The following is an 11,752-nucleotide window of genomic DNA, read 5'->3' on the forward strand; positions in this document are numbered from 1 at the left end:
TAGCTGACATATTCACGAAGGCATTGGGCGCAGAGAAGCTGCGCAAGTTCAGAGACCTGCTTGGTGTGCAGGAATTGGGATTGAGCTCGAGGGGGAGTGTTGAGATATCGAGCTCCACTCGTGATATGCCAGGGTGACCGTTGTGCATTTATGTCACCGACGTGTCAGTTGCAGATGCGGTTGGTACACCGCCCATGAATAATAGCTACATGATAGCTATCCTTATCTACTCTAGTTCGTGGCTCAGTTAGTATGCCACCTTAGTTAGTTGAGTTTGGTTTGAGACCCATATATAGGGTTCTTCTATTTCTTTGTATGAGAGTTTTTTTGGCTTACACAACTAAGAAGAGGAAAACTGTTTTCAGCCTCCACCCTTGTGTGTATTCCCCCATTGTGCAAGCAAGAAAGCTACAAGTGAGACTCCTTCCTTCTCTCCCACAATCTTGACAGAATCTTGCAAAGAAATATATCTCTAACATGTCAAGTATTAATATTTAAGAGAGTGAGAAGAGAATCAATTTTTTAAAAGAGACTATGAATAAGAATGATATTTTGAGGATTCCTAGGTCACCTCAGAATATGGATTTGAGAGGTCCAACTCTCAAAGAATTGGTCAAGGACTTAAAGGACACAGTAAAACCAAACGAAATTGTAGAGGCATGTGATATTGTGGGCATTAGTTGAAAAGGTTATCGGGCTATCTCAAGATTATGGTTTAAAAATCTAAAATGTAATAGAATAACTACATTTGGGTTACCTCGAGACCTAAGAGTATCGGTTGCAAGGACTGCCATGAATCGTAAGATTCCACAAGTTTTCGGGGAATACATTCATATTGAAGCATCTATGCCATATGAAATGACAAAAAGAAAATCTAGTTTTGAATACAATGTATTTAACAATATATGGGTTGATCTAAGAAGAGTGTAGATTGCAATGGTTCACATGTATAGACTCACGTTAGAGGAATGCCACGGTGTTTTGAAGTTTGCCTTGAAGTTAGATGAAGCACAAATTCAAAAAGGAAAAAAGATGGAAAGGGTGAGCATTTGCATCATGAACAGGGTATTAGAATACATCAATGGTGGGGGTCAAGCACCAGTGCATAAGTTCCAGTCTGAGATGGAGATTTGGTGGGTTGGTGTAGCTCAGGTATCAATTGAGAATTATCAAACACTGAAATGGTTGTTTACTCATACAGGTAATCCAAACATTATTAAGTCTCAAAGTGAAGGAGAAATGTTGGTTGTTGATGGAGTTGGTAATTTTAATGTGGAATGGCATATGAGCTCTTACTTGAAAACTATCAAATGTATGTTTGGAATATGTAATGGAACAAATGTAAAATATCCTTGTATTTATTCCATGGAATGTGTTGGGTCTAAAGATTGGAGCAACTTGTGCCCTGTAAGAAGAGCCCCAACTAGAGACTCTACAGATCTAAGTAAAAAAAAACAAGGAAGATATATAGGATCCAATTTTTTCAATTCCTCTTACAAATGTTCATATATGTACTTTGCATGCAGAGATTAGAATTATTGATAAACTTCTTAGGTTGCATCTCGACTATGTATACTCAATTAAGCCTTTGTCTTTATCGGATGAGTGTATTGACAAATGCGAGGCATTACTCTCCAAAATCGGTTTTCATGGAGGTCAAGTTCACTTAAGAAAAGATCCAACACTTTCAGGGAAAACAAGAGATGTCTTGGTTGATGTCTCAATGGGAGGCTCGAAAGCTAGACGTTTTCTAGGTAACCATATACGAAAACAAGTGAGAATTACTTGGGAGCATTGGAGAGAGCTATGTGGGATAACGACAAACGTTGCAACCACACCACGACTTGCATTTCTAAGGATAGAGGTTTGGAGACACCTTGATGTCTTCCTGAAGCTCCTCAAGCAACAAACGAAAACCTACACATATCCAGAAGAGTTCAAATGTTTGATTACAAATCTTGTTCAAGCAATAAAGGAGGCATGGGGAGAAAAAGGTATCACATTTTATTTGGTAAGAGAGAATATTTAATCCATTGATAAAATTTCCACTGGCATAAAATGATTGTTACTCTTATGAATTTGCAGCATATCCTTCATATCCATGGGGCTTACTTTGTGGAGGAGCAAGGCCCCCTAGCAACTTATAGTGGCCAAGGCATGGAAAATCTCACTATCAAGCACGTACAAGTTTTTTTCAAAGCACAAGACATGGAGGAGTTACAAAAAGCAATGCTCTTGAGAAGCTATTCAATTGGGTTTTTTGACAATAGCTTCAAAGAATGAATATTTCAACTTGAGAATTCATAGTATTTTTCAAGAAAGAAAAGTACAAAGCTAGCTCTCAGGAGCCTTTACATCATCCTCCCCCTTCGAGAAATTTCCTCTATAATGTAGAAATTTGCTTCTCTTGTAGCCAACTATTGATTTTATATTAGTTCAATTTGGTGCCAAAGCATAAGATGAGAGGGCCAGAAAGTATCCTGCTCTAGAAGCAGAGAAACCAAGACCATAATCAAAAATCCTAATTGCCGCAGTCTTCTGCAAAAATATCACCTTGTGTGCATTGTACTGTAACCCAGAGAAAACAAGTAGCCTTGTAAGTGCTTTGATACATAGTATAGGCCGTGTTGCTTCCTCTGGGAAGATGTTATGAAATACCATGAAAATATGCCAATCAATCCTTGCTAAGTAATGGCCAAGTGCAACATCTTTCAGTGAACTAATACCAACTCTTCTCCCTTTACCTCGTCCCAAGAAGTTATCAAAATCTTCAATCTCCAACTGTAAAAAAAGATAAATGTCAAATGAATGTTGAAATCAAACATATTAATGTATATCTTATAGAATTCAAGATAATAGTACCAATATTTTCATCATTCTCTAGCTTAGTTGGATTCCATATGTTAATTGATGATTGTGCCTCATTGGTATATTCTAATTCTTTAACATATTGCGACTCTTCTCTTCCAAAATGGAAAATTCCAAGTCGGTCTTGAAGGCCATGGAACTCCTCTTTAGTAATCCCATACTCTTTCTCAGCATTCTTTGCCTTACGAAAACAAAGAGAAATGGCATCCCCTGCTTCAATAAATTTGTCGTCTGTAATTTTGGTGTCAAGTTTAAGTAACTCTTCTTTCAATTCATTTTTGACGTCAACAATACCATTTGTAGCATTAGAAGCCTTTGCAATGATGGCTAAACAATAATCCTCCCTAAGATTGAAGAGCCTTTGGATGTCTGCTAGCAATATGTATTCCTTGTCCTTGATAGGGAAAGTTAGAAGTGAAGCAACAGTATGAAAAGAAGAGTCACATACAAGATCTGCATTTGCATGGTTTTCTTCAATAATGGTCTTAGCTTTGATTTGGGTAATATATAGTTTGCCAGGAATATATGCTTCTTGCTCAGGGTCCAAACATTCCTATGCATCCTTGTCATTTGCTACCTCGTCCAAAAGGCAGATGCTGGAACATTTTGGACCCTCTAATTGTTGTTTATCAAATTTAACAAGAGTATATGTAATGAATGCAACTATTTTGGGCATTAACCTGCATATCCTAGAATGAGTAGAACAAAACAAATCTGAGGTACAAAATCGGTCAAGAGAATGAGATGTATACTTTCTTGAAAACAAAGCCTTCTCTAAAGGTGAGCTCCCAATACGTATATGAACATATTCCTTTGCATCCTTTTCAATTGCCAAAAATGCAAGACTTTCAAACTCAGCAAACTCCTCTAGGAAAAACTTATTGCATGAGTTCAATACATAGTCAATATCCTAGTCAGGGTTGAAAATATCTGTTGTAGTTCCGTAATAAGTTAACTCCATGCCATTCTGAAGAAGAAAGTTTAGGATCCTTTCTCATGGAGAAACCTTTGTGATTTGAGACAATCCAAAAACCCTCAATGGTAGCTTGCCTTTGACTGGAGACTTCCTAGGCATTCCCACACTTGCTGCTGATGAGCAAGGGGAGGAAGCTGTGGGAATTTTAGGGGAGAAGGTAGCACAACCAAAAGCCCTTGTTGACCCTGATGACAGTCTTCTTCTTTTCTTATTAGGGGTTACCTGCTCTTGGGAGCCTGCAACATCCTTAGGTTCAAACATGGGTGAAAGCATGATATGGCACAAAAGTGTGCATCCGACCTCATGAACAATGCCTCCTCGATTCGTATTTGCGGATCTACGATTTTGCGTGAAAGTGGGCAAGTGACCTCAAGAACAATACCTCCTCGCTTCATATCAAGGGGTACACGAAATGGTGCAAATTGACATATATATGAAACACTCAAAGTGGACCTCAACTCGAGCTAGGCTTGATAATTGCAAAAAAAAAAACATAAATGTCTAATTACTTGTTTATATAGACCGAAAAATATTTGCCACATGGAAAGCCATGTAGACAACCACGTGGATGGCCCACGCAAACCCTAGCCAATAAAACAGTGTCACATGTTGCCTATCCCGCAGGTATAAAAGGTCGATGCAAGCTTACATGGCTCACTTTTTGAATCCATGAGCGTGAATACACATCAACATTGAGATCAACAATTGTCGCATCGCCCTGTATCGGCCATCCGCAAGTATGGTGCGAGTAGGTGATTTTGAAACCTGCGCTTCACTATGTTCGCACCGTATTGGTCATATGCAAATACGACACACGTAGGTTAACTTGGAATATTTGCTTCACTTCTTTTGTGTCGTATCGGTCATCTGCAAATACAATGTGAGAAGCTTCATTTCCAATCTGCACTTTACTCCTATTGCGTCGTATCAGTCATCCATATGTCATCCATAAATACGGTGTGAGTAGCTTCATTTCCAACCTGTGCTTTACTCCTATCGTGCCACATTGGTCATCTGTATGTCATATGCAAATGTGGTGCGAGTAGCTTCATTTCCAACCCGCAGTTTACTCCTATCACGCCGTATTGGTCATCCGTATGTCATCTGCAAATAGGACACGAATAGCTTCATTTCCAACTCGTGCTTACTCCTATCGCACTATATCAATCATCCACAAATACGGCTTCACTCCTATCGTGTAGCTTGATTTAAAATGCGTGCTTCACTCCTATCGCGCCGTATTGGTCATTTGCAAATACGGCGCGAGTAGCTTGATTTCGAACCTGCGTTTCACTCCTTTCACGCCGTATCTATTTTTTCTGTTTGGGCTTTAAGGTTTTTGACTTATGGTTTTAAAATGTTCTAACTTGTCTTATTTTTGAGCAGGTCCTGGCTAGGACAACTCATCCAAGAAATCTCTAAAACTATATTTATCGTTGATCCACTGTTATCAGTGGAATTGTTTTCAAGATCTCGTTCAAACATAGAATTATTTTTCAGAACGTTCGATCCAATCACAAACTACCATTTTTTTTTTCCTTACGTCAAAAGGTATGCAATTTTTGCAAAGGACTTAATGTATACTTCTTTATAGTATGCATTTCTTACTAACATTTTACTTTGCAGAAAAGATTGGAGCTTCATATATATTGATATTCTCACTAGAGAAATTATCCTTATGAATTCTCTCAGTGGTACCCACGGTCAAGCAAAAATGTGCATTGAATACAATAATCCTCACTTTTTGGTTTATTTTTTATTTTATTTGATTTATTTTTTTAGTAACATGTTTCCATTTATAGTGCTGGGGCAGGTTGGTGGTTACCTTTTTGGACACTGCATATATGAGGATCTTCTTGATCCTCAAAAACCATATAGCTTTCTCTTACAAGAACTGCCCTTGCAAAATGATGCGTATTCTTGTGGATGGAGAGTGATTTCAAATGTTTGTAGGACAATAGATTCAAAGATTCTCAAGCTAGATGGGGTTAATGTAAGTATCTTTCACATTATTTTTTGAGAAAAATGTCTTTTAGTTTTCACAACAATTGCATTATCATCAAATTTTATAACCATTCCATTTCTTTGTTTTAACTCCCTACAAGTACGAACTATCACTGCCTTAACAACTTATTACAACTTTCCTTGTAGACTTGCCAAGATTACCCCGATTCATACACATGGTGGATAAGAGAGAGATGTATTAAGCTAATTTTGGATAGAGCAATCATGCCAGTCAACCCCGACTCTCCTGCACTTAAATCCTTAACTAAGAGTAAGAGTAAGGCAAAAGGCAAGTCATCTGGAAAGACAAGTAAGGTAAGCTCCAAAAAGTTAGAAATGCTAACACTTTCTCATCCATCTCCTCATCAGCCCCTTGAAGGGAAGAGGTCCCTTGTCTAAGTTAAATTCTTCAACCAACCAAAGAAAAAAGCCATTGGAAGGAGATTAGATATATTTTTAGAAAGTGATGATGAAGAAGTTACAAAGCTGAAAGAAGACAAATAGATGCAAATGAAGCAAGATCATTGTATATCTACACTTCAATTTTGTAACTCTTCATTCAATGAAAAGCTTTTTGTCAAATGTAAATGTCATCAATGTTTTCATATTTATGGCTTGAAGCTTACAATTGTGGGAGGCAAGCAACTCATACAAGAGAAAGAGCGTTCAACTCTTTTTTCAACTATTTTACCATTTACTTTGAGCTTATATTCTAGGGATGTATAGTCTAGCATATCGAAGGTATCCCTTACATCTTTAAGATTCCAATTGGAAGTGATATTTGCCCCCTTTTCTATAACTTGCACCTTAAGATTAAAGGGCATGCAATCTGTATCAGAATCCAAGGGAATCTAGATGCCTAGTTTAAGTTTGTATCTCCCATAATCAAAGCCCAAAACAAGAGTTTGTCGTGCTATATTATAACACAAAGACAAGGATTGGGGACATACAATACACCTCATGGTATCGCCCTTATGGTCAACCTCTCTAGATTTCCAAAGCTTTCCTATAATCTTATCTAGTTTTGCTTCTGCAAAATTTCTACTTAGCCAAGATACTTTTGTTCTTTGTAAGTTTGCTATTTTGAAGCAGCCCACAAAGATATGTTAGGTGATAAACCATGACATGCATATTCTTCTTGAGATCCTTCCACTTGTCATGGACTTTTGAATATCTTGACATATTTTGAATTTAAAACTATGCATGGTTGCCTTATCAGGAACCTCCCAAATTAGAGATGAGAGACTTGGCAATGGCAAATCCTTGATATGTCCATATGTACCCTCTTTAGACGGAACCACATATTGTGCATAATATATAAAAATTATTCTCTCACTAAAATAATCGACGGTCTCATCAGCATATATAATGTCTGCAAATGCCTTATGAATCGCATTGAAAGTTCCACTCAAACTCTCCACACGTTGCCATTCAGTACTTGTTGATGGAAATATATCTACAACCAACAATTCGATATTAGTACTTGCTTAAATGAAAAAAATATTATATATATTATCAACTTAAGACTTAGAATGTGTCTGTTGGCAAACACATTTGTTAGGAGACAAGTGCATATCCTTGGCCATGTAAACATGTTGCACTTTGACTAACCATCCTTCATGCACAATTTTGAAAGCAATGATATGCCCTTTCCAGTGATGTTTTATATCCTCTCTTTTTCTTCTTAGACCTTGTGAGAGCCTTTGCAAGAGGGAAACATGGTCACCCAATTGTTTATGCAAAATGTTTTGGGCTCCCTATTTCCATCTACTCCTTGGCTATAGATAGTGCAGGAGTTTATTAAACGAGATGGGCGCCTTTTAGATGCCATACTTAGATTGAATTCGCAGAGAGAGAAAAGTGCTCATTGAGAAAGGAAAATGAGCAAAGAAAGAAGCTCACCGAGAAAGACAAATGAACAAATAAGAAATGCTGGAAAGACTAATGAAAATATATTGGGGGCGCCAAAAGCTCCCGACTTTCAAAAAAAGTCATTTTATTAACTTCATAACATCTTTATCATAACCGGTTTTGTCAGATTTTATAAGTAAATAAGGACTTCAGGATTACCAAAACATATAAGAGTTTGGAGATTTTGGCTAAAAGAAAGGAGACGAAGTGGACTCTACTATCTCCAAAAAGGAGGAGACAAGAATACCATATTCTTTGACCCTCTGTGGCAAACTCTCTTTGGCCCTTTCCTTAATGCCGTGATTAACAAAAGTGTATTTTTTGAAGCGTTTTTGGCCCTAATGAAGCTTCCATGGCTTCCTCCTTCTTTCTCCCCTCTTTCTTGTTTTTTTCTCTTCTCTTTTAGTCTTTCTCCTTCTTCTTCTTCCTATTTCTTTATCTCTCTGTGCTCATTCTCCTCTTAGGTCTCTCAACTTCATTCATTACAAGTGATATCAGAGCATCAGGCTTCTTTGGTCCTTTTCTCCTTTCTTCTTTCTCTATCTAGTTCCCTTTTCAAATCTAAAACCCTAGTTACTCAGGTCACAAGTACAGGTACAATCAGATAGGACCACAATTAGTTACAACTTTTTTTAGAGCAAGTAGGAGCTATGGTTGGAGCTTCAGACATATGTAGAGGTAACATGGGTAATTTAGTAGGTCGTCACTCTTTACCATGTAACTTTTAGGGGCCTTAGGGAAAGTTGGAGGCTCAGGAGTTAGAGGAGGGTAAAAGTCACGGTTACTTTTTGTTCTAGGCTTCTCTTTCTTCTTTCCACAAGCTTTTCTCTCAAGCTTCCATGGTGGATTGCCCCCAAATCTTCCCCTCTTGCTGCAAACACCCCTTAATCTCAGTTCTCGGCTGCCCCACATATTTCTTTGAGTGATTCTCTGCTTGCCAAGGACCATTGTGCTCTTTCTATGAGCCATGTTGTGGACAAAAGATAGCAACTCATAACATGCACTGATTTGCATGTAGCCTTCTTCTAAGCTTGGCCTTCTCCCCAACTAACCAAAGTTCAAGATGGACCTCTAGAGCACAAGGCACTCTCCTCCCATGGAAAATTTTGAACTCCTCCTACCCCTCTTGCTGGCTTCTCTTCTTGAATGAGGCACCTAGTTGTATACTACTTGGGACATCCATTAAAGCTCAGTTCAAGCTCTCAAATTAGCCTACAATCCTTGGAAGTTTATCTTTCAAGAGATCCTTTGGCCATTCTTGATCTCTCTTACCCAAATTGAAGACATGGAGCTTAGGAACTCTTATGGGCAGCCATGAAAGCTCCATTTGAAGCTTTCCATTCTTGAAGATCAGGCTCGAGAAAAAGCACAGGAGCCCCCACCATTAGAAGAAGCATAAAATCCTTGAAGATTTCATCCATTGGAGTGCTTCATCCATCTACTTCATGTAAAAATTACACGGTGCAGCGAACAGAATCTAAGAAAGAGATAGAGATAGAGAGTACACAACAGATAAGAGGAGAATTAGAAAATTTCTTTAGCTCCAAACAACTGATACAGAGATGGCTACATCCACCCATGCGCTTCCACAGTGAAGCTTAAGATGGCGATCTAGATAGAAGATAGGTGAAGAGCTTAAGACTAGCTGGAACAACTCTGACTGGGTGAAAGCTAGATGATCGATGGCTGTGAAGGGGTTTAGCTTTTATAGCCCATGAAGGCGGTTAGGTCAGCATGACCGAACTACCATATGAGCCTCCACTAGTCAGCCAAGGAATATTCTAGGGAATATTCTATTTACTGTCAGGCCGGGGGCGTTGCCCTCGACCCCCCGAACCCCCACTAGGGGGGGCCAAGGGGGCTGCTGGCCCCCCTGGGACCCCTAGCCAGGAGCCGCTTCTGCAGCCCCCGGACCCCAAAATAGGAGCCCCATTTAACTCCCTTACCCCGCAACGTGATGCAATGTGCCTCGAGTTGCTACCAACTTAACTACTCACTCCAACCCAAAGATTAGACCCACAATGGTCACCTTTTTGCCATCCGGTGACATTGACCTCATCTGATATACAAGTCACGACTCAAACAATGTCCGGGCTCACATTTGGCTTCTCCTCTCATAATGGGGGCCTTACAACTTTGAGCACCATGGATCATTGGTGGCACCTTATGAGGGTGGGGCATTGAGCATATCTGACACCCCCCCTCAATGTCCATCCATAGGTGAACTATCTTCTCGGCCCAATGCTGAGTCTCTAAAGATGAACTTGAAGCATATCCTTTGTAAGTGCTTTGGTGAAGATATCTTCTCCATTCTCCTCTGTTGGATAGTAAACCAGTTCCACTATCCCATCCTCCATCAAATCACACACATAGTGATACTGGATCTCTATATGTTTGGTGCGTGCATGAAACACTGGATTTTTGGCAATGGCAATGCAACTCTGAGTGTCACATCTCAACACAGTTGGTTCTTCATCCTGCACTCCCTTATGCCATAGGATCCTTCTCAACCATACGGCTTCACGTGCAGCAAAACAAGCTGCTTGATACTCTGCCTTGGTAGAAGACAATGCCATTGTTGGCTGCTTCTTACTAATCCAAGAGAAAATTCCTGAACCCAAAGAGAAACAGTAACCAAAAACTGACTTCAAATGACTCTTGAAAATCAAACCCTTCAACCTGTGAAAAACCATGTGCAACTAGTCTAGCTTTGTACTTTTCTAAGGTACCATCAGCCTTGTACTTTACCTTCCAAAACCACTTGGTGCCAATAACCTTTCGCTTTGCTGGCCGATCCACTAGCTCCCAAGTGTTATTCTTCATTATGCTGTCATACTCGGCTTGCATAGCTGCCTTCCATGTTGGATCTGCAAGTGCTTCTTCTAAGCCAGTTGGCTCCTTTACTTCTCTCATAATATTAGCCATCAAGGCCATATTGACTATGTGAGTAGAAGCCCTCCTTTGCTCCTCTATTCTGTGAGACCTCCTTGGTTCGTATGCCTTCTCCACAGATATGGGCATAGGATTATTGTGGTCATAAAGCTCCTTCACCAAACGCGGCAATGGCTTTTCCAGTGGGGTGATGTCAGGTTGGTGAACTTTTTCCTCATCATCTGAAGATGATGCTTACTCCTCCTTAAGGATAGGGAAAACTTTTGGGACAGGTTCATAGTGGACTACTTCGCTTGATGATAAAGTGGAAGAACTTGCCTTCTCCTCCTCCACTGTATGTAGCTGCTCCTTGAACACCACATCACAGCTCGCGATGATCTTCTTTGCTTCTTAGTCATATAATTTGTAAGCCTTCTGCTCATCACTATAACCCAAGAAGATACATTTTCTGATTTTTGGTTGTAACTTGTTTCTCTTCTCATCTGGAATATGTGCATAACATTCACATCCAAAAATTTTGAAGTGTGAGACAGATGGTTTCTTACTAGTGTAAGCCTCATGAGGTGTTTTTCCCTTGAGAGCCTTTGTATAGCTCCAATTTAAAATGTAGACTGCAATATTAATAGCTTCAGCCCAAAAATGGTTAGGCAATCCCTTGCCCTTTAGCATGCATCTTGCCATCTCCACAATGGTGCAATGCCATGCCTCGCTCTTGAGCTCTCTCGTGCCACTTTGTGAGTATACAAGAGCTCTTTGGAATTCCTTTGTGTTCGTGGTGCGGTCATACCAGCGCTAATGCACCGGATCCCATCAGAACTCCGCAGTTAAGAGGGCTTGGGCCAAAACAGTACTGGGATGGGTGACCTCCCGGGAAGTTGTGGTGCTGCACCCTTTTGCTCATCATACAAACTTCACATGGTTCCTTCAATTTAGTCATTGCAGGTAGGTGAGTAACCTCACCTTGCTTGTGCATCTCCTTCAACACTGCAAATCCGATGTGTCCAAACCTTTCATGCCAAAGCTTACTTGTGCCCACTCCAATGGTGGCTGTAAGAGCACTTAGCTCATATAGGTTGTTCCTTCTTTCTCCTTTGCCAACAA

The 11,752-nt window shown here is 39.7% G+C and overlaps 1 non-coding gene across 1 annotated transcript; it reads left to right on the forward strand.

Annotated features, from left to right (window-relative positions):
* Nucleotides 1-11,424: 11,424 nt before the first annotated feature.
* On the forward strand, nucleotides 11,425-11,543 carry LOC148033178 (5S ribosomal RNA). Its single transcript, XR_015691526.1, has one exon. It is a non-coding gene; the product is annotated as a 5S ribosomal RNA (ribosomal RNA).
* The last annotated feature ends 209 nt before the right edge of the window (nucleotides 11,544-11,752 follow it).

Source organism: Lygodium microphyllum, chromosome 7 (genome assembly GCF_053477565.2).
Source record: "Lygodium microphyllum isolate KBCC chromosome 7, Lygodium_microphyllum_v1.1.10, whole genome shotgun sequence".
Lineage (NCBI taxonomy): Eukaryota > Viridiplantae > Streptophyta > Polypodiopsida > Schizaeales > Lygodiaceae > Lygodium > Lygodium microphyllum.